This window comes from Oncorhynchus kisutch, linkage group LG9 (genome assembly GCF_002021735.2).
Source record: "Oncorhynchus kisutch isolate 150728-3 linkage group LG9, Okis_V2, whole genome shotgun sequence".
NCBI classification, from domain to species: Eukaryota; Metazoa; Chordata; class Actinopteri; order Salmoniformes; family Salmonidae; genus Oncorhynchus; species Oncorhynchus kisutch.
Genome location: NC_034182.2, coordinates 26,788,264 through 26,810,678, shown reverse-complemented (window position 1 = coordinate 26,810,678; position 22,415 = coordinate 26,788,264).

The following is a 22,415-nucleotide window of genomic DNA, read 5'->3' as shown; positions in this document are numbered from 1 at the left end:
CACATTTGTTCATATTTTATTATTTATTTTAACTAGGCAAGTCAGTTAAGAACAAATTCTTATTTTCAATGACAGCCCACCGGGGAACTGTCTTGTTCAGGGGCAGAACAACAGATTTGTACCTTGTCAGCTATGGGGATTCCATCCAGCAACCTTACGGTTACTGGCCCAACGCTCTAACCACTAGGGTACCTGCCATTTGTTGTGCTCAGGTCACACAGTCTTTTGAGGTTTGGAGATTATGGTGCTTACCAGGAATGCCTGTATCTGAACTATTTAGCCAAAATGGATGGGCCAGTTAATCGGTGGTTTTGCTAGTTAGTGAGTTATTAGCCCAGTTATAGATAATTTGTAGTCAGCAATGGGGGAGTGATTGCTTCCTACAAGAGTACAAAATGTGCATTTCTAAACATCTTTGAAAAGTGAGTCAAGTATAGAGCTTTTTTTTGCCTTAAAGGGGCCGTGTTGTATTTTGAGACAGGCTTGAATGAGCTAAATATCCAATAGGCGGAGGGTAGAATAATTTGTCTGATTGTCTGTAATAATGGTATGGGAATAATAATAATGCATTTTATTTTGATGGAAGTGGTTTCTTCCATCAAACACAACATTTTCAGTCACGTCCTTGTCTGAAGGACAAGCGGATAAACAGGTTCATGTCAAGCCCTGCATGTTTTTTTCAAAAGTCTCATGGAATGTAGGCCTACATTGAACACCACACATTGGTTGCTACTGTAGGCTGATCGATAGAGCAAGTTTGTGCTCAGCAGATCTGACATTTGCTCAGTCACGAAAACATTTGCTCACGGCCATTATTTACTCTATCTCTGGAGCAATTGGGACTAAGTGCCTTGCTCAAGAACACAAAAATTGTTCAACGTGTCGGCACCATAATTCAAACAAGCCACATTCTGGTAACTGTACCAACTCAGACCAACTCTCTAACCTCAAGGCTATTTGCCACCCCAAATGTGTAGAGTGGGTGCAATTGCAGCCCGCAATTCAGGATGTTCCTGCATGTGGGTGGTTCTGCATCTGCACAAACGCCTCTTTATTTGCATCAACATAGAGACTGAAGTGTAAGCAAGACATGTCACTCCATATGCGGTCATGAAATTATGTCAGCTGGTGATTGTCAAACAAATAACTGTCGGTCTCACTGTAACTGACAGTTAATTAATAACATTAACACATTTAGGATCTCCTGGCTTCCACACATAGCCTACAAGACATATTAAAAAGTCTAATAAATCCATGCAATATAGCCTACACCTTAACAATAAATCCATTATTTATTTTATACAGGTCTAAAGAAGCATGATATTAAGAAAATGTAGTCTATTTCAGATGAAAAGAATAGCATACTCTGAGTTGTCCTTATGTTAGGTCCTGATGTGGCTATGCCAAATTGTTGTGGGCTACACTAGTTCCTTTAGCAGACAAGATTTTCTTATAATTCCATGGTATTGTTTTATATTATTTTATAGAATGAAGAATACAATTGAACAAAGCTGAAGAAAAAATTGAAATATTTTCTCCAAACGATTTGAGGGAGTACGCACATGTGGCTATTCTGTGTTGAGCAGTTAACAAAGACATAGGTACTCCCATATGCTTAATTTAGAGTTATTAATTTAACTTTAGTTGTTCTACAAACGTTGGGCTATATGTTTAGATTTTTTAATACATTGTAAGGCTGCATGATGAAACTATAATGATGATTTGAAAAAGTCGCTTGAAAGGCATTTGCTCTGCTTTTTTTGCGTAGGCTGTACACACTTCATCGGTCTATCATTCACAATTTGACAAGCACTTCATAATGCCTCTAATTTCACAGCGGCATCCCCTTTGTGGCCGTAATGCACCCTAAAAAAATCATTGCTTTTTGCAGCTTGGAGTGCCCTTCTCCCTGAGTGTGCTGCACAATCAGAAGCGCCTCTCGCTCACATCTAGTCTTTCTCACAGGCTACAAGTGAAGACAGACATATCGGGGACGCAACTGGGCGTGTCCTTATCCAAATCCGAGGTGCATATTGAAGACATTAGAAGAACTGTCCACATTTAATTTTCGTCAGCCAACAAGATAAGTAAGCCTAACGAACAGCAAAAGCACTAGCCTATGCTAGTCTACTGTCCCCTACAGTACAAAAGTCGACCTATTCTACTGTGTGCGAGAAATAAATATTACAAACAGCCTGGGACAGTTGTGGGATACACTAGATCCCAAATTCATACAACCACTAGCATCAAAAAAACTTTTTTATGCAATGTGGCTGACGCAACAGATCAGAACGTTTAGCTTAAAATGTTGATAAACTATCCATGTATTTCTTCACATTATAAGCGCAGCAATGCACACACGGTAATAAGCCCCATTAGTGGAAAACACCATTATCAAAAGTGACTGCAAATGCAATTTTGCATGTAATGCTTTTCTTTTATTATAAAGGTGCATTTTTATGGTGAAAAATATTTTCCCCAAACTTGAAACTCACACGCTGCTTATGTATGCCAGTTAGGCTCTACACCCCTTGTAAAGTGGGTTAATGTGCTTCATTTTAAGAAGTTATTTGGCTACTTTAGTTGTGATACAAACCTTATTAAAACATATAGGCCAATGGGCTAAGCTACATGAAGTGTGCGACTATGATTCGAAAAAGTCTCAAAAAGAGGCATTGTTTCTTATGCCAGGCAAAATTCACAAGTGATAATATATCATTCACAAGTGATAGGCTAATATTGTCACCCATCAGACTAATCTTGATTTAATCTTGTCTTTACATATACTAAATAACATATGTGTGACACTTGTTTTGATTTAGAATGGACCATTAGCATGTACCTATATCGAAACAGGGGCCGTGGGAATAAATATATGTCATCTATGCACTTAAAGACGCTTTTCCCCATGATTTATTTTCATGCCAGACAGGTAGGCTACACTCCTGTTGTAAATATAAGCAATGTGCTTAATATTAGGAAAGTTGAGAAATAAATATAGTTGGCCTAGCCTATAGAAAGCTAATGGGATCCTCCTCTTTTTATTTGCGGCCATCACTCTGTTTTCTCCCGTAATTGCATAGCCTATAGAAATGTTGAGCAACATGAGCTCATGTGCTCTCATGAAGTGTTGGATTAGATTTTCGAATACATTTGCGTTGATGTCAGAGCGATTAGAGGACAATAGAGTGCTGAGTACCAGGCAGTTAGCAAGTTTGGTAGGCTACTAATGACCAGCAGCAGCATCAGAGCTTGGAGAAGCCTAATTACCATGACTAACGGTCATGTGGAAATTGACTCATTTTATTTCTGGTTCAGTAGAAGTCAATGTGCTAAGCCAAAGAGATGGATAGAGGCCTCTAGTGACCAAAAGGCCATTTTAGCATGGACATTGCCTTTGAGGGCTTCTACCATTTTACTGTAATCATCTGCATGTTAAGGAAGGATCACATGATTATGTCTAGGTCATCGGGAGGGATCAGCCAATGATCAGAGCATTCTCTCCGACCGTACCTGACAATTGTTTTCAATAGTAAACGGTCTTCTTTTAAAATCCGTCATCTTTGCTATGGATAATTAACACAAAAGTTTGGGACATGTACTATGTCCTTTGCAATTTTGATAACAACGTTACGACAAGGGAAGTAGAACACGGTACACAGTGTCCTTTGCCCTCGCCGGGGCCGGTGTCATAGCATACGTTAGCTAGCTACTTCTTCTATGGTATTATGGTGGTCTGCAAACAATTGGGTGAATGCCTCCATCTACTGTGCTGGCACTAGGTAGCTACATCCTTCTAAGCTAACCAGGTACTTCCCTCTCCGTAATCATGTTTTGTTTAGTCTGATGTTTTGTTATGCCTCATGTTTTTTGTCTTTTTTTCTGTAATTCTAAAGTGACTTTGTGTCCTTGAAAAGCGCTTTATAAGTCCCATGTATTATTATTATTTGAACCAATGGAAATTCCAACATTAATTTCAAATGCTTTATTTAGACATGAGAAACAGGAAGAGAAGGAGACAGTCAGAAGAATAGAACCCCCAACCTCAGGAAATTAATATGACATTTGCTTTGGGAATGTTTCCCACTCAACCACACAACCGCGTATCATGTGAGGAACTTGTGAATCCCATTAAGGTAAAGCCTGGGCCCCCAAGTCAGAAGGGTGCATTCGGAAAGTATTCAGACCCTTTGACTTTTTCCACATTCTGTTACGTTTTTCCACTCATCAATCTACACACTACCCCATAATGACAAAGCAAAAACAGCTTTTTATAAATGTTTGCAAATGTATTAAAAATAAACTTAAATGACATTTACATACGTATATAGACCCTTTACCCAGTACTTTGTTGAAGCACCTTTGGCAGCGATTACAGCCTTGAGTCTTCTTGGGTGAGACCCTACAAGTTTGGCACATGTGTATTTGGGAAGTTTCTCCCATTCACCTTGGTGGATCCTCTCAAGCTCTGTCAGGTTGGATGGGGAGCGTCGCTGCACAGAGATGTTCAATCGGGTTCATGTCTGGGCTCTGGCTGGGCCACTCAAGGACATTCAGAGACTTGTCCCGAAGCCACTCCTGCGTTGTCTTGGCTGTGTGCTTAGGGTCGTTGTCCTGTTGGAAGGTGAACCTTCACCCCAGTCTGAAGTCCTGAGTGCTCTGGAGCAGGTTTTCATCAAGGATCTCTCGGTACTTTGCTCTGTTCATCTTTCCCTCAATCCTGACTACTTTCCCAGTGCCTGCCGCTGAAAAACATCCCCACCATGCTGACACCACCATGCTTCACCGTAGCGCTGGTGCCAGGTTTCCTCCAGATGTGGCATTCAGGCCAAATAGTTATTGGATTCATCAGACCAGAGAATCTTGTATCTCAGGATCTGAGAGTCCTTTAGGTGCCTTTTGACAAAGTCCAAGCGGACTGTCATATGCCTTTTACCGAGGAGTGGCTCCCTTATGGCCACTCTACCATAAAGGCTTGATTGGTGAAGTGCTGCAAAGATGTTTGTTCTCCTGGAAGGTTCTCCCATCTCCACAGAGGACCTTTGTCAGAGTGGCCTTTGTCAAAGGCCCTTCTCCCCCGATTGCTCAGTTTGGCCGGGCGGCCAGCTCTAGGAAGAGTCTTGGTGGATCCAAACTTCTTCCATTTAAGAATGGAGGCCACTGTTCTTGGGACCTTCAATGCTGCAAACTTTTTTTTTGTACCCTTCCCCAGATGTGTGCCTCGACAATCCTGTCGAGGAGTTCTGACAATTCCCTTGAACACATTGCTTGTTTTTTGTTCTGACATCAACTGACTCAACTGTGGGACCATATACAGGTGTGCCTTTCCAAATCATGTCCAATCAATTGAATTTACCAAGTGGACTCCAATCAAGTTGTAGAAACATCAAGGATGATCAATGGAAACAGGGTGCACCTGAGCTCATTTTCAGGTCTCATAGCAAGGGTCTGAATACTTGTTTTATTTGTAACACATTTGCAAACATTACTTAACCTTTTTCGCTTTGTCATTTTGGGGTATTGTGTGTAGATTGGAAAAACGTTTATTTGATCCATTTTAGAATAAGGCTGTAACGTAACAAAATGTAGAAAAAGTCAAGGGATCTGAATACTTGCAGAATGCACCGTATTTATATTCAAGGCAATATGTCAACTTCAAACATTGTGCCATCTTAAATCGTCTAACTCTTAAAGGGTAGTCAATTGAGAATTCAAGCCTGTACAACTCTGATCATGTAGCGCCACTATAAGAGTTGGTCCCGTACTTTCCCCAACCAGGGAATAAACCTGCAACCTATTGTTCAAGAAAACACCTTAACTCACTTGACAACACAAAACCATGCATTTTCCTAGATAGACATTAGCATAATGAATAACATTGTCACGAACCGGCTCAAAGCCCATAACAAAAGGGAGACAACGTTGAGATAAGGAGCAACAAAATATATATTTATTAAATTACATAAACTAAGTACAATATACAATGGTGTGTAATCAGTAGTGTAAGTGAGTGATTTGCATGCATGAATGTGATAATGCAGGGTGTTGAAAGGTGCCAAAGCAAACAACCAAGATACAACAAAATCTGTAAAGGTGTCTGCATGGAGAGAGTCTCTTCCATGAATGGGGAAGAGGTGTATTTATCCTGGGACACACTGGGCCCAGGTGTTTCCCATGTATCTGACGACCCTCCCAACTCCACCCACCGGCGTCCTAATAAGGAAACAAGAACAAAGAGAGAATACGGAAGACAGAGTGGGAGGGTCATCCCCCCCCCCCATAAAACTGGGGACCAACAAGGACCCCGGAACATACCGGCCTCTGCGTCCCCAAATTGACACAGCCTCTGCGTCCCCAAATTGATGAGGGGTACGTGTTCACACTTCCACTTGCCCCAGCCAACCTCCTCCCCAGACCTCAGCAACCTTTGTACACAGGAAGCAACATTTAAGAGGAAGGAAGAACACAAGACCAGGAGGGAACAGACAGGAAAGATAGAACATGACAACACAAAACAATGGTCAGTCACGTAAACATTCAGGAACAGGGCACAAGAGACTGCATCAGCTACAAACTCCAATGAAAAGAACTCCCAACGATTCATAGTCACTTCCCAAAGTAACAGAATTTCACTAATTTCAATCATTCAACCTTGTAAATGTTCAGCGATCTTTAACAACTGTTCTCTAGTACATAATTCTAACAGTTCCTGATGGAAAGCGAATGAACGCGTCTACATAAGACGCCATAGTCATAAGTAAATAATCTTGCTCAACCCCTCTGCTGAGCACAGACCACAACCAGAGAAATGACAATCACCCTGAGCACCACAGAAGAGAGATGATATGGAGATTCCCCAAAACCTACAATAACTTAACCCTAGTCTTCGTGCGGATTTGCGGTGGGTATTTACGCACTGTAGCCTGCTGGCAAGGAAATAAAACTCCCCAGCATGCTGGCAAATTCCACCAAGCCACAGATGTGCCCCTGAGACAACTGCTCAGTCCACAGACTACACAAAAATAACATTTATCCATGCCCAACATATTCCAAAAATGAAACATCAGGGGGAAAAGGCTATAGCTCCGGGTAGCAAGTTCCACTACCCTACCCAAATCTCCCACCGACATACACTGCTGATTTACTCACCTCAGACCGATGTCCCAACAGAAAGTTGAACAAGAGTTCAGGCTAGGCAGGGCCTGGAAACAAACCATTATACTCTCCAACGCAGCACACAAACCAAAACAAAGGCAACCAATACTGGGCCTATCAAACTCAAAAAACAAAATATGCAAACCAAACACGTACAGAATTTAACATTACCTCCAAGTTCTCCCAAACCAATACGTGCAAAGATCCCGGATGAGCGCCCACTTGTCACGAACCGGCTCAAAGCCCGCAACAAAAGGGAGACAATGTGGAGATAAGGAGTAACAAAACATATATTTATTAAATAAAGTAAACTAAGTACAATATACAATGGTGTGTGTGTGTGTGTGTGTAATCAGTAATGTAAGTGAGGGTTCTGCATGTATGAATGAATGTGATAATGCAGGGTGTTGACCGGTGCCAAAGCAAACCACCAAGATTCACAACCAAATCTATAAAGGTGTCTGCATGGAGAGAGTCTCTTCCATGAACGGGGAAGTGATGTATTTATCCTGGGACACACTGGGCCCAGGTGTTTCCCATGTAGCTGACGACCCTCCCAACTCCGCCCACCGGCATCCTAATAAGGAAACAAGAACAAAGAGAGAATACGGCAGACATTGAGCCTTGGGTTGTGACGTAAAAGTGTTTATATAAAAGGATCCAAAAATTATTGTCAGTTCTATTTGTCATACTTCTATCTGCCACAATGTGCAACGTTCCCATCACTGTGGGTTTCCCCCACTGAATACAGCCATCTCAATGAATGCACAGCATGTCATGTGACAAACAAATAGCATTCTTCCTGGTACCACCATTTCCTGGAACATTTCTCATGGAATTACCTAGACATGGAATAACTAAATGTATTCCTTAATATTCAAAATTGATATAATACACCCAGAAAAGTCGGCATATAATACACCCAGGCATCCTAATAAGGAAACAAGAACAAAGAGAGAATACGGCAGACATTGAGCCTTGGGTTGTGACGTAAAAGTGTTTATATAAAAGGATCCAAAAATTATTGTCAGTTCTATTTGTCATACTTCTATCTGCCACAATGTGCAACGTTCCCATCACTGTGGGTTTCCCCCACTGAATACAGCCATCTCAATGAATGCACAGCATGTCATGTGACAAACAAATAGCATTCTTCCTGGTACCACCATTTCCTGGAACATTTCTCATGGAATTACCTAGACATGGAATAACTAAATGTATTCCTTAATATTCAAAATTGATATAATACACCCAGGTAAGAATACGTCATATACTCTGGATGCTGATCACACATGACAGAAATAGTGCTTGATAGCACATGCTCCTTTCTTTTTTGTCTCCCACAACCTTATCCTTAATAAATAAAAATGGCAACCAAACAACAATCACAAATGAAAAAGAAAAGTCGGCATTCAAAACAACCGGAGAAGATAACTGATCCTAACTACCGGAGAGGACAGTGTATGGCAAACATCTGATGCCCATGCAAGCTTGTTTGCAATATGTTGGCTTGTCCTCTGTGCAATGCAACAAACTTCACAAATCTTGCTAAACTATTTACCCATCTAGCCATAATCCACATTGTTATGTTACAAGAACCCTTGCTGTCACATTTTTTTAATTACAAGGACGACATGCTTGCTTCAAGCACAATACAAAGCATCATTGAAAAGTGTAACTCTATTCTTGACGACTCTAATGACCTTCAGTGAAGTGAAGCTGAAATGGTTTGGGGATCACACAGACTGGACAATTCAATCGCAGCTCACATATATGGGACAATCAAACAGTTTTGTTCAGCATGGATTATCAGCACTGTCCACTCATTTTTTTTACCCAAATGAATTGAAATTCAGATGCAATTGGATTGATAAAAAGACCACCTTCCAATTCTTCAAACCATGAAGAGAGTACTAAATGAGGTTTTCAGTCTTCGCCAATCTGTGGAGGGCGTCCTATCAGATTTCCAAGATGGAAAAACATTTCAAAAGCATCCAATATTTTCAAAATATGATATTGTACTCCAGATTATTTTATATTCTGATGAATTTGAAATTGTAAATCCATTAGGGTCCCACAGGACGAAAAACAAAATCCTCGCCTTTTATTATGTGTTGGGGAATCAACATCCTAACATGCTGAGCGAGCGTCTGCGTGGCCAGGCACTAAAATAGAAATAGTTCATATTTGTGGAGTTCAACGCGCTGCAAGTCCAGCCTCTCCCATCTCCTTATTGGTTTTTAAGAGCATGTACCCACGTGCCATCTCCTCATTGGTGTTTAGGAGCATGTACCGACGTGGGTGATTGAAAGATGAACTGAACTCCACACTTCGGTCAGTTATAGTAATGCACCGTAAAGTTGATTGCCAGCCGTCATATTAAGTCCAAAGAAGTAAAAATTAAGCCTGAGGAAGGAGCAGAGATGATGAGAAAGGAATTCGGTTTACAGTTTAATCTGTGGATTCATTGTCGGAGTAGAGGACCTTGTGCATTTCAGGTAAAGTAACAACCCAATGTTGATATCCCAGGACAGATTAATTAGCAATAGCAAGCTAGTTAGCTAAATTGCCATAAATGTTTAATGCTTTTCAACCTGTACCCAAATTAATATAATTGGTTCAGAGTTTGTTTTGATATTTCAACATACGTGTCCTGATCGCTTCTGGTGTGGGTGAACAAAATCAACGCAGGCGCGCGTCCGGTTTTCAACATGTAAGACGCTTTCTCCGCTTTCTCCTAAGGCTTTTGGGGCCACTGCGGCAATGTTGGTGCATGCGTTTTGAGGCTAAACACCTTTTACTTCATTCACTTAATGCGTTTTGCGAACAACTCATAAACCAATGCCAGACTCTTATCTTTGAGACATCAGTACCATCAAGCAATCAACCTCTAGGTGAAAGATGAAATCCCCTTCTCTGCTCCCCATGCTGTTGAGCATTCTCTCTGATGATATTGCTAAGTTCCTGCTGTCCAGTGGAGTGTCTAGCACAAGCCCTTTACATCAATGTACTTTAAAAAAATTAAATATGGCATTACTTCTCAACAGAAGATGTATGTGGTACTAGGAATGCATAATGGCATTCCTGTTCTTGGTCAAATTGATAACATCTTCAACAAAACATGCAGCCATATTTCTACGTGTTTCAGTTTAACAATTTTAATGTTCACTACTTTTTTATTTTATTTAACCAGGCAAGTCAGTTAAGAAAAAAATATTATTTAAAATGACTGCATACCCCAGCCAAACCCTCCCCTAACCCAGACGACGCTGGGCCAATTGTGCGCAGCCCTATGGGACCCCCGATCATGGCTGGTTGTGATACAGCCCGGGATTGAACCCGTGTCTATAGTAACGCCTCTAGAACATCGATGCAGTGCCTTAGACCGCTGCGCCACTCAAGATCCAAAATCACACATTAGCATATTGTCTAAGGGTAACTAAGGACTCTACAGTCTGCAGGTCATCAGATGTGTTAAATTACTATCCACTAACCGTGTACATTATTGGATTCAAACGATACATTGTTTTGAAGAATTTATTGTTTGACGAGTGATTTGGGTGCATATCCTGAGTCAAGTTTAAGCTTTACAACTGCATTGAAATCTGTAACTTTGTCCATGCAGTGTTTATTTAAAGCTGCACTATCCAGGTCTGTAGCGACCCAAAATATTTTCAGATAAAAATATGGGTTGTAAAAACAGGATTTGGGTCCATTCCATTTAAATTCCAGTCAATTCAGGAAGTACACTGAAATTCCAATTCTCTTCAATGCTTTTCAATGAAGAACATTTGGAATTGGAATTTGGTTAACTTTCTGAATTGACTGGAATTGAAATGGAATTCACCCCGACCCTGGTTATAGATCTGTCATTTTCATTGAAAATATGACAAGTGGCAGATCTGTTCCATGTACTATACTTCTATGCTTCCCCTTCAGTTTATTGAAATATTTGTTGTAAATAAAAATAAACAGAATAAAAGGTGCCTACATATCTTGAAGTTTCAGACAAAAGGGGGCATTTACTTCGTAGAGGTCTTGTGAATTCATAGCCATTTTAATTAAATGGTGAAACAGACCAATAAAGCAGACCTCCAATTGTTTTGTGCTATGGATCCTTTATATGATGTAATCAATGGAAGCTATAGATAGGTACAGTATGTAATGCATTTTGTTGTATATTATTGTATTGCTTACATTAACAAATGTATCATTTGCAATCATTTACAAGTATATTGAGTTTTTAATGTTATTCTCTTTCAAATCAGGTCTTACCATGAAATTGATGGTAATGATTGGTGAATCATTGAAACCCATTTGCTGTGAGGAGTCCATCTCCATGGGTAGTCTGAAACTGACTCACTTCCAGAGGACTCACAAGGTACAGTGCGTTCGGGAAAGTATTCAGAACCCTTGACTTTTTCCACATTTTGTTACATTAGAGCCTAATTCTAAAATGGATTAAATAAATAAAAAATTCAAATCAATCTAGACACAATATCCCATAATAAGCAAAAACAGGTTTTTAGAAAAGTTTGCAAATGTGTTACAAATAAAAAACAGAAATGCCTGGTGCATCCTGTTTCCATTGATCATCCTTTAGATGTTTCTACAACTTGATTGTAGTCCACCTGTGGTAAATTCAATTGATTGGACATGATTTGGAAAGACACACACCTGTCTATATAAGGTCCCACAGTTGACAGTGCATGTCAGAGCAAAAACCAAGCCATGAGGAAGAAGGAATTGTCCACAGAGTGCCGAGACAGGATTGTGTCGAGGCACAGATCTGGGGAAGGGTACCAAAACATTTTCTGCAGCATTGAAGGTCCCCAAGAACACAGTGGCCTCCATCGTTCTTAAATGGAGGAAGTTTGGAACCAGCAAGACTCTTCCTAGAGCTGGCCGCTCAGCCAAACTGAGCAATCGGGGGAGAAGGGCCTTGGTCCGCGAGGTGACCAAGAACCCAATGGTCACTGACAGAGCATTGAGTTCCTCTGTGGAGATGGGGAAACCTTCCAGAAGGGTAACCATCTCTGCAGCACTCCACCAATCAGGTCTTTATGGTAGAGTGGTCAGGCGGAAGCCACACCTCAGTAAAAGGCATTAGACAGCCCACTTGGAGTTTGCCTAAACGCACCTAAAGGATGCAGACCATGACCTCTGGTCTGATGAAACCAAGATTGAACTCTTTGACCTGAATGCCAAGGGAATATCCCTTTTTGTTCAACAAATATGGATTTAGCTTAGACTTTGAACTACTTACTAACTCAACACAGGTACTCAGAGACTTTCAGAGATATGCTGCCACTCAGGCGGTAAAGTTATTGCATATGGGCAGAGACAAAATTGAAAATGGAGTGCAACCCACAGCAAAGGAACAAATAAAAGGGAGCAGTCCTTCAAGGCAATGTGGAGAGAATGAACATTACCTTCGAGGAAGACATGAAGGCACAAGACCCAAGTTGAATTGTAACACAACACCATACTCTAGCTGGCCTCCTGATGCTTCCCCATCTCCTTGGGGAAGAACGTACACTGTTTGTAAAGTAGTTTTCAGTAAGTTACTATTTACGGTATTTAAAGTATTGGTGTATGCTACATTCTTTTTCATTCAATTCTATGATATATTGTATTTTATTCATTTCTAGAGACTTCCACAACATCTGGTGTCACCACAGGACCTCCTATGTTGTGACTATTGGCTCAGTCCATTCCTCAACACGTTTCTACTTGGTGGTGGACAACAAAGCATTTTAATCCCTAGTTTTATCCCTAGTTTAATCCCTAGTTTAATCCCTAGTTTAATCCCTAGTTTAATCCCTAGTTTTATCCCTAGTTTTATCCCTCCATCTCGGTCATTTTCTCATAGGGATTTTACCCATGGCAAACAATGTCAGTATACAACAAGTTATCTTTAAAGATTAGATTCACAGCTATACATAAGACACATTTTCAGGGAATGTTCAGGTCAACAGAAGTTTGAACTTTGACCTCTATGGAACATTTCAGAATGATATGTATAAATTGCTTTTTAAAAGGAAATACTAATACATTTTCAACTTTGTTTGACAAGTGATTCTGAAATGTTTCTTAGTGATATAATATAACCAACTTTGAAAGCACTAGCTATAGCTTATAACCTTATAGCCTTACATACAATTCCGTGTAATTATGCAGCTATGTTTTTGGATTGTAACTTTGGTGATAGAGGCACCAAATGTTACATACACAGCTAGAACATGGTTTTAAAAAGATTTGTATATTTCAGGGCTATCACAGGATTCACACATTAACCCCACAGAAGCCATATTTTTTTCAATATGGCCGCCAAACAACTCAATCGAGTTTCGCATGACCATACCTGTATGAAATATAATTGTAGAATATGCTCAATAATATCTAAAAATGTTCATAGTGATGTAGAATACACAACCAAATCAGCCAGGTGTGCCAGATATATAAAGACGTTAAATTATTCACAACTATTGATCATAACATCTTCAGAAATCAGCTATTCTGACAGTTTTTTTTGCATCTTAGGCGTCTAGGGCACCGCACCAGAATCTCTCATTAGTGTTCAATTGGGTTGAGATCTGGTGACTGATACACACACACACACACATACACACACCCGTTAAACCCCCTATGCTCCTTTGAGAGCCCTCTTTCAAAGTCACTGAGATCTCTTCTAGCCATGGTAGCCAAAATAATGGGCAACTGGGCATTTTTATACATGACCCTAAGCTTTTGAGGTTAATTTCTTAATTAACGTTTGGTAGTTACCTGTATCTGGTAGCATTGAAGATAGGACCCTGTATGTTAGCAACCAAGATTCTGCAAAAAAGCTTGAAATGCTGCTATTTCTCTAGAATCACCTAAAACAATGTATTATATGCAGACATATCAGTGACAATCAAAATATCAAAGACGTGTGAAACACAGAAACAAAAGACGGCCTTTACAAATCTAGTTAATCCCCTCTGATGATTTTCAGGTTCCTCTGAACTTGTTTGGCATGGTTTTGGAATGTTAAGGCCCCGAGTCAGTTCCTAGAAGATTGGATGTCATCTATTTGGTGGTTGAAGGAGGCCATCGAAACCTCATAAACCACAAAGAGAATAGAATACCGACTGACTGCATTCCACCTCATTCCACTCAAAGTGATAGTAAAGACAATAATAATTGAGAGTGTTCTTGTTGTAGTGCTAGCTTTGGTACTAACTGCAATTTGTGCATGTTGTGTAGAGAAGCAGCAGTGGAAATTCCACTCTGTGTATTTATCAAGACTGGACAGACTAGTTGCCATCGCCAAGATGATTGACACAAAAATATTTTAAAGCTGAGTCACACCCACCTTCACTCAATATCACTCATCGTTCCTCCCCTCTCTCATTTCTTCTATCGCCATTCTCTAAACTCTTGCCCTTTCAAAGATTTCCTTGTGTAATTGCACCGTGTTCGCCGCTCTCCTAACAACATCACCATTTGCTTCTCTACTATCTTCCTTTTTTAAAATGAATTATCAGAGGAGACCACAACAAATTTCATTTACAAAAGTATATGAATATTTTGAACAAGCTGCTTTGCTCATTCTTCATGCAATAGGGTGGCTTGCATGACTCATCAGAAGCTGGAGAGATGAGGAAGGGATCAGGGAGAGGAAGGACAGAGCCTGCATGTGGTGAAAAGCCCTGAGGGTGTAGTCAGTAGTCGGTGTCAATGATGTCATAGGTTTGTCTCATGGTGCTATAATATGATGTTGCCTCAGGAAGAGACTGAATGTTACAAGAATTAAGTTCTCATGTTCATTAACCAATTCAATTAAACTACTCAGTCTGCTATATCAGGATTTGTAGGATACTGATAGAAATGAAAACAGACAGAGGCCAGTCTACAATAGTCATGAATGTTTATTTATGAGAGCTCTCATCATTTCCTGTACATTGTTCTATATACCTCACATTTTGTCATAAATGTCCCTCCTCCTCTCAGAAACAATGACAACATAGTTCACAAGTCTTCTCCTACTCATACATTGTCTGCCACCTGTTATACAATCTACTACAAGCCCAAGGTCTCTCCCCTCCCTGGGTGGGGACAGAATGTCCTGTAAGGAACACAGTATTCCAGCTTGTCTGATGATAGCTCCATTTGTTTCTCACTTACACCCTGCTTACATACTAAAAAGAAACAGAAAGTCCTTGTTCTAATTCTTGACTAAAACTACACACATCAGATTTAGGTTTATGATTCTAAAAAGTTTCATACAATCATTCAGTGACAGGGTAGTATTCTGTTAGTTATAGTTCTACGTTAAATGTATACATCATTTAGTCATTATTCATAAAATTCATAACACTGAACCAATGTCATTTTTCCATTGCTATCTACATCAAGTGCACCCCCTGCAGGGAGGTGAGAGCGGTGGAGAGGTGGGTAGAGGTAAAGGTGGAGGAGGAGGAGGAGGAGGAGGAGAGAGAGGGATCAATAGAGAGCGAGTGTGTGAGAGAGAGAGGGGGAGTGAGGGAGGGAGAGACAGAAGGAGATGGAGAGAGACGAGAGAGTGTGAGTGAGTGAGTGAGTGAGTGAGTGAGTGAGTGAGTGAGTGAGTGAGTGAGTGAGTGAGTGAGTGAGTGAGTGAGCGAGCGAGCGAGTGGGTAGCAGAGAGCTCAAACTGTGTAGGTGGTTATAAACTAACAATAAACAAGGTGTTCACTGAATATCTCTGTGTTGCAGTACTTGATACCACATAAACAATTCACATGCAAAGGAGTGTTCAAACAGGTGGTGGATCAGCTATTAGTCTTCGACACCTGTCCATGTTGCGTCATTTTATTTTCTTAATCATCAGACATTGATAGTGAGTCTGACAAGTGCATTGACCAATAGCCTCTGTTTTTGTGTGGAAGAGCTCTCTCTAGAGACAAAGATGGTGTACGGCAGTGCCGTCAAAAACTAGACCTTGTATCTGATATTTCCACACTATAAGGTTGATAAAGCACTCTGAAATTGTAAAAATTACGGTAATGTCCTTTTTGTGAAAGAGGAAGCCATTGTTATTTTCATGAAATAAACACAGTGATTTATTAGGCATACAGTGATGATTTAAAATACAATCAAATAGTCTGCATGGGGGCTTTAATGTCTTACAGGTCCTGGAACATTGGCGCCCTGTTTTTCAACTACTTGGAACTACCTTTAATCTGTGGTTTTGATTTGCTCTGTTGCAGATCCTAGTGAAAAGTGAATGCATCCTACCAGTGTGTATGGAAAGAGAGAAGCAGGATGTGAGGGTAACACAGATGTGAGCATTTATCTGTGTGTCTAACCAGAAGAAGAACATACAAAATGGTTTGCACCAAAATGTATGTTGTAATTTTTTTAATTGATCCCCTTTATTAAAGTAGTGAATTTAAGGATATTTTTAATACATGACAATAAAATCAGATGCTCGTCCATCAGATACTAACTGCACATACTGCTTAGTAGAAGGTATGGTATCTATAGCTCACATACTGCAGTAGCAGCAACAGTCCACTCTATCTCAGTGGGCCAAAACCATTCGATTTCTATGGCCTGACTCCAACAACTGGTATCAGCCCATTGCCCATCACTTCCTCTCTTATCTCGATTCTCTCGTCTTCCTCTCTAACAGGGAATTTCAGTTCTGTTCTTTTGGTTCATATATGCCCCTTGGCCCTGGCCCAATTTGCCTACCGCCAACCGCACTGTCAGTGACTGAAACTGTGTGAGCTGATGACCTTCAGTTTCAGAGGCCCTGGAGACAAACAGGTGCCATGTCAGGCTGTTGTGTTGACAAACAATACCTACTAGCTACTTGCATCTGTGCACAGTGTCCAGATGCATGCTTATTACACTGTCATTACATTATCATGGTGACCTGGCAGGATATATATTCATATTAGAATAATAATATAATAATATACCATCCTAATAGTAATATATCAAAAAAGCAATTGCTAAATGAAAGGGCTAATTCCACCCCCCCCCCAAAAAAATATATGAAGTTTAAAAGTTCTACACAATGACATTGTCATGTTACAGTGATGCGGGGACCAAAAAAATACCCTTTCTCTGGCTAGAAACTCGTTGCAGGTTTTGAAAATCACCGTTTCTCTTCATTTTAATCCTACCCTGCCACGTCAAAGAGAAGCATTTTTTAGGACCTTTCTTGTCATCTTTTTAACCACAGATCATATAAACTTGCTGTTTTCACATACAGTATGTAGACACTGGTATGGTGCTGGAGATAATGAACATTAGGTTGAAAAGTGGTGGAATTGCCCTTTAATGTATGGCAATTAATCAATTAAGAAGACCCTTTAGTTTACCCTTACCTCTATGCCATATTGTTTCCTGACAGACACTCTCATGGCCAGTGAGGCAGGGGGCACACACATCCCCCAAAGCACAGACATCCCTGGGTTGCTTGTCTTTTCAGTTCGCTGCAGCTAGCAACTGGAACGAGCTGCAACAAACACTCAAACTGGACAGTTTTATCTCAATCTCTTCATTCAAAGACTCAATCATGGACAGTCTTACTGACAGTTGTGGCTGCTTTGCGTGATGTATTTTTGTCTCTACCTTCTTGCCCTTTGTGCTGTTGCCCAATAATGTTTGTACCATGTTTTGTGCTGCTACCATGTTGTGCTGCTACCATGTTGTTGTCATGTTGTGTTGCTACCATACTGTGTTTGTCATGTGTTGCTGCCATGCTATGTTGTTGTCTTAGATCTCTCTTTGTGTTGTGTTGTCTCTCTTGTCGTGATGTCTGTTAATTTCTATTTTTAATCCCAGCCCCCGTCCCCGCAGGAGGTTGAATAAAATAAATAAGTAAAACATATCTGATACAGACCAGCAGGGGAAGACGGGGGCAACCCCCCACCACACTGGTTGTCTTACACAGGCAGACACCACAGGGCACAGCAACCGGGAGACAGACATTCACATACGTATATACGCACGCACGCACATACACACAGACACACACGTTCTTGTTTTGGTTTACGACCAGTAGTTTCCCATCAGTTAAAGAAATGACACAGGACAAATTCCATTGGTGAATCTTTCACTTAAGTTGACCCACTATATGTCAGTGTCTCAGGGTCCATCGCTGACCAGTGGAGAATGAGTCATACAGTTACAGATGTCTCTAAAAGGAGTTCAATTCATTGGAAACTGTCGTGTTGCAATACCATACAATATGACTGTATGTGTTGCTTACTGGCTTGGAAGCTTGTTGCTAAGTCAGACTCACAGACAGGGGTGTTGATGGCTAGTTCCTGATGTGAAGACTGGGTTCCCATTCAGGAGTCTCCTGATCAGTGTTCACCCGTGTCTCAGTACTCTCAGATTACAGTCCATGCTATCATGTTTTACCTCTCTGTTACTCGTCCTTACCAGGGGTTTACAGTGTAAACAGACAGAAACCACATGGAGTAAACAGCAGTGGACTCACGTTCCCACGGAAGCTTACAAGGATTTGCTGACCTGACTGTAGTTTGTATAGTTTTTCCTTTCAATTGGTGATATTTTATGCCAAAGGACTTTTAAAACTAAAACCAGATTGAGGTTGAGCTCTCCATGATGAATAAAACAACTGAACATCCATTACAGTACTGCGCCATCACTTTCACATGTTATTGGTTGATGATATAACTGATGCCAAGGCCCAGCAGTGTGTGTGTGTGTGTGTGATCTGTCATTGAGATTTAAGTCAGGGTTAGATGATAGAGATACAGTGCAGGTTATTTTGCAGCAAAGGCATTTCATCAGCTTGTGCCTCTCCGTGTCAGTTTTGGGAAACAGTGGTTTACAGCCGATTTCTCTCCCAGTGGGAAGAACTGAAGAGAGAGAGAGAATGAGATCCACTGAGTCATTCAATTACACATGCGTATGTCTTTAAACACATGACAGATTCATCATAGTTATGCTATGTTTTGATGTTGACGATGACCTTTCCCAGGCCTGTAGGATACTTTGTACAGAAATAAGTTGGAGTTTGAGTTCAAGTTCAAGTTTAGGTTTAAGTTTAACTAGGCAGTGGTGGTAACTTACAGCAACTGCTTTATAGTCAACAAATACAATGAATATGTCTTCATTGGCATTTATAATTTACAGTACTTACTAAATAGGCATGCTCACCTTTGCACCGACATGTACAGAGCATGTCCCTCACAGACCATTTGGCAAAAGAGATGATTAGACAAAACGGAGAAGAGTTAACTTAATCATTGTTCCCATTTTGTCATAAATGTTGAAATGCTGCAACAACGTGTTACTGATCAACCCCTGAGAACACAACAGTCCATTCAAAAGGTGTGAAGTACATTCACTGTTTAATATCGGTTAGTCATTGACCTTGCGATGTTCAGGTGTCATAAATCTACAGAACTGACAACATGCAGGCATGCAAGACTTACCTATGTCATGCAGAAAGTGTATTGTAAACTCACATATAATATACTGCATACTGTGTTGTACCTGTGCTGTCGCACCAAACGGAGACCACGACGACCAGCAGGAGAGACACCCAGATGATCTTGGACATGATGATGGCAGCCGTGAACACTGGACAAAGTGGGTCTTTACTCTTGGTAATGTCTCAGTAGTGTTTCAGTGAAATAGTACATTTCCTCCTAAGACCTCCTATATATAATATCTGGCAAGAATCACCAACCCCTTGCCTCTCTGTCAACTCTCCATGGGTCTTATTTGTGTTCTTGCCAGGCAGAGAAAGAGATAGGTCTGCACAGGCCGTAGGGGCTTTTTGATTTTGTCTACCACGGGCCTGCTTTCGCAGCTGATATGTGATGATGAAGGGGCTAGAAAAAGCAGGACAACAGGATGTGAAACAGAAAAACCCATCTATGGCTAGCCTCAATGCTGCAAGAGCTGTTGTGGTGGTGGTGGTTAAGACTGATTGGGGCTGTGTTCATATTAATTTGGTAAAGATTCGATCTGTAACTAGGCCTACAATATGCAAGGTGGGTGATCATTGCCCAACCATTAGTTGCTGCATTTTTACCAATGGCTTTTCAATCTGTAACTATTCAAAGAAAGGCCTCCACATGTAAAATGTGCATTTCTTTCTCTGATTATATCTGTTTACCTGGAATGTATCAGTCATTGTGTGTGCTCTCTGCAATCATAACACATTATTCAAGATTTATCAAATATTTTTTAAATAAAATATTAACATTTACTACATAGGCCTAGAGACCCTTCACAAATCCTTTACACAAAGTAAAGTGCTACCATTGAATTCTGCAAAAAAATAGACAAAAAGAACTGAGGTTGGCACAAGATGGAGGGAAAGTTATTTACAGTTAACAACAATGTACAGTATAAACGAATGTATAAACGAATGTATATACGAATGTATATACAAAATTCACAAATTCTACAGCACAACGCCAGAGTAATGTCTTAAGTTTAAACTAATAATTACTCGACAATCCATGCTCTCTGGTAAAAGTATAAAGTCCGGAAGTTGTGGGTGGAGCTAGAAAGTTGGTTGTCAGAAGTATTACAATGTAAACTTACTTTTAATCCATCTGTCTACATATTTCAAGTATGGCATATGGGGGAGATACCCAATGGGCTGGCGATTCTCTTTTCATCACTCATCTTGAAAAAATGTACACTTAAAACTTGGAAATCAATCTGTCATCATTAACACAATGGAAAAATCTATGATTTACAGTGCCTTGCAAAATTATTCATCCCCTTTGGCATTTTTTCTATTTTCTTGCATTACAACCTGTAATTTAAATGGATTTTTATTTGGATTTCATGTAATGGACATACACAAAATAGTTATTGAAATGATTGTTTAAAAAAAACACACAAAAAAACAGGTGGTGCTAGCATATGTATTCACCCCCTTTGCTATGAAGCCCCTAAATATGATCTAGTGCCACCAATTACCTTCAGAAGTCACATAATTAGTTAAATAAAGTCAACTTGTGTGCAATCTAAGTGCCACATGATCTGTCATATGATCTCAGTATATCTATACCTGTTCTGAAAGACCCCAGAGTCTGCAACACCACTAAGCAAGGGGCACCACCAAGCAAGCGGCACCATGAAGACCAAGGAGCTCTCCAAACAGGTCAGGGAGAAAGTTGTAGAGAAGTACAGATCAGGGTTGGGTTATAAACAAACATCTGAAACTTTGAACATCCCACAGAGCTCCATTAAATCCATTATTGAAAAATGGAAAGAATATGGCACCACATCAAACCTGCCAAGAGAGGGCTGCCCACCAAAACTCACGGACCAGGCAAGGAGGGCATTAATCAGAGAGGCAACAAAGAGACCAAAGATAACCCTGAAGGAGCTGCAAAGCTCCACAGTGGAGATTGGAGTATCTGTCCTTAAGCCATATACACTCCACAGAGCTGGGCTTTATGGAAGAGTGGGCAGAAAAATCCATTGCTTAAAGAAAAGAATTGGTGTTCACCAAAAGGCATGTGGGATACTCCCCAAACATATGGAAGAAGGTACTCTGGTCAGATGAGACTACAATTTAGTTTTTTGGCCTTCAAGGAAAACGATATATCTGGCGCAAACCCAACACCTCTCATCATCCCGAGAACACCACCGTTTTTCATCAGCAGGGACTGGGAAACTGGTCAGAATTTAAGGAATGATGGATGGCGCTAAATACAGGGAAATTCTTGAGGGAAACCGGTTTCAGTCTTCCAGAGATTTGAGACTGGGATGGAGGTTCACCTTCGAGCAGGACACTAAGCATACTGCTAAAGCAACACTCAAGTGGTTTAAGGGGAAACATTTAAATGTCTTTGAATGGCCTAGTCAAAGCTCAAACCTCAATCCAATTGATGAGAAACTGTGATATGACTTAAAGATTGCTGTACACCAGCGGAGCTGGAGCTGGAGCAGTTTTGCCTTGAAGAATGGGCAAAAATCCCAGTGGCCAAGCTTATAGAGACATACCCCATGAAACTTGCAGCAGTAATTGCTGCAAAAGGTGGCTAATACAAAGTATTGACTTTGGGGGGTGAATAGTTATGCATGCTCAAGATTTCAGTTTTTTTGTCTTATTCCTTGTTTGTTTCACAGTAAAAAATATTTTGCATCTTCACAATGATTGTTACGGCTTTCTAGTGGTGAAGGAGAGTCGGACCAAACTGCAGCGTGTAGATTGCGATCCATGTTTATTTAAACAAACGTAAACACGACTAAACATGAACACTACAAAAACGTAACGA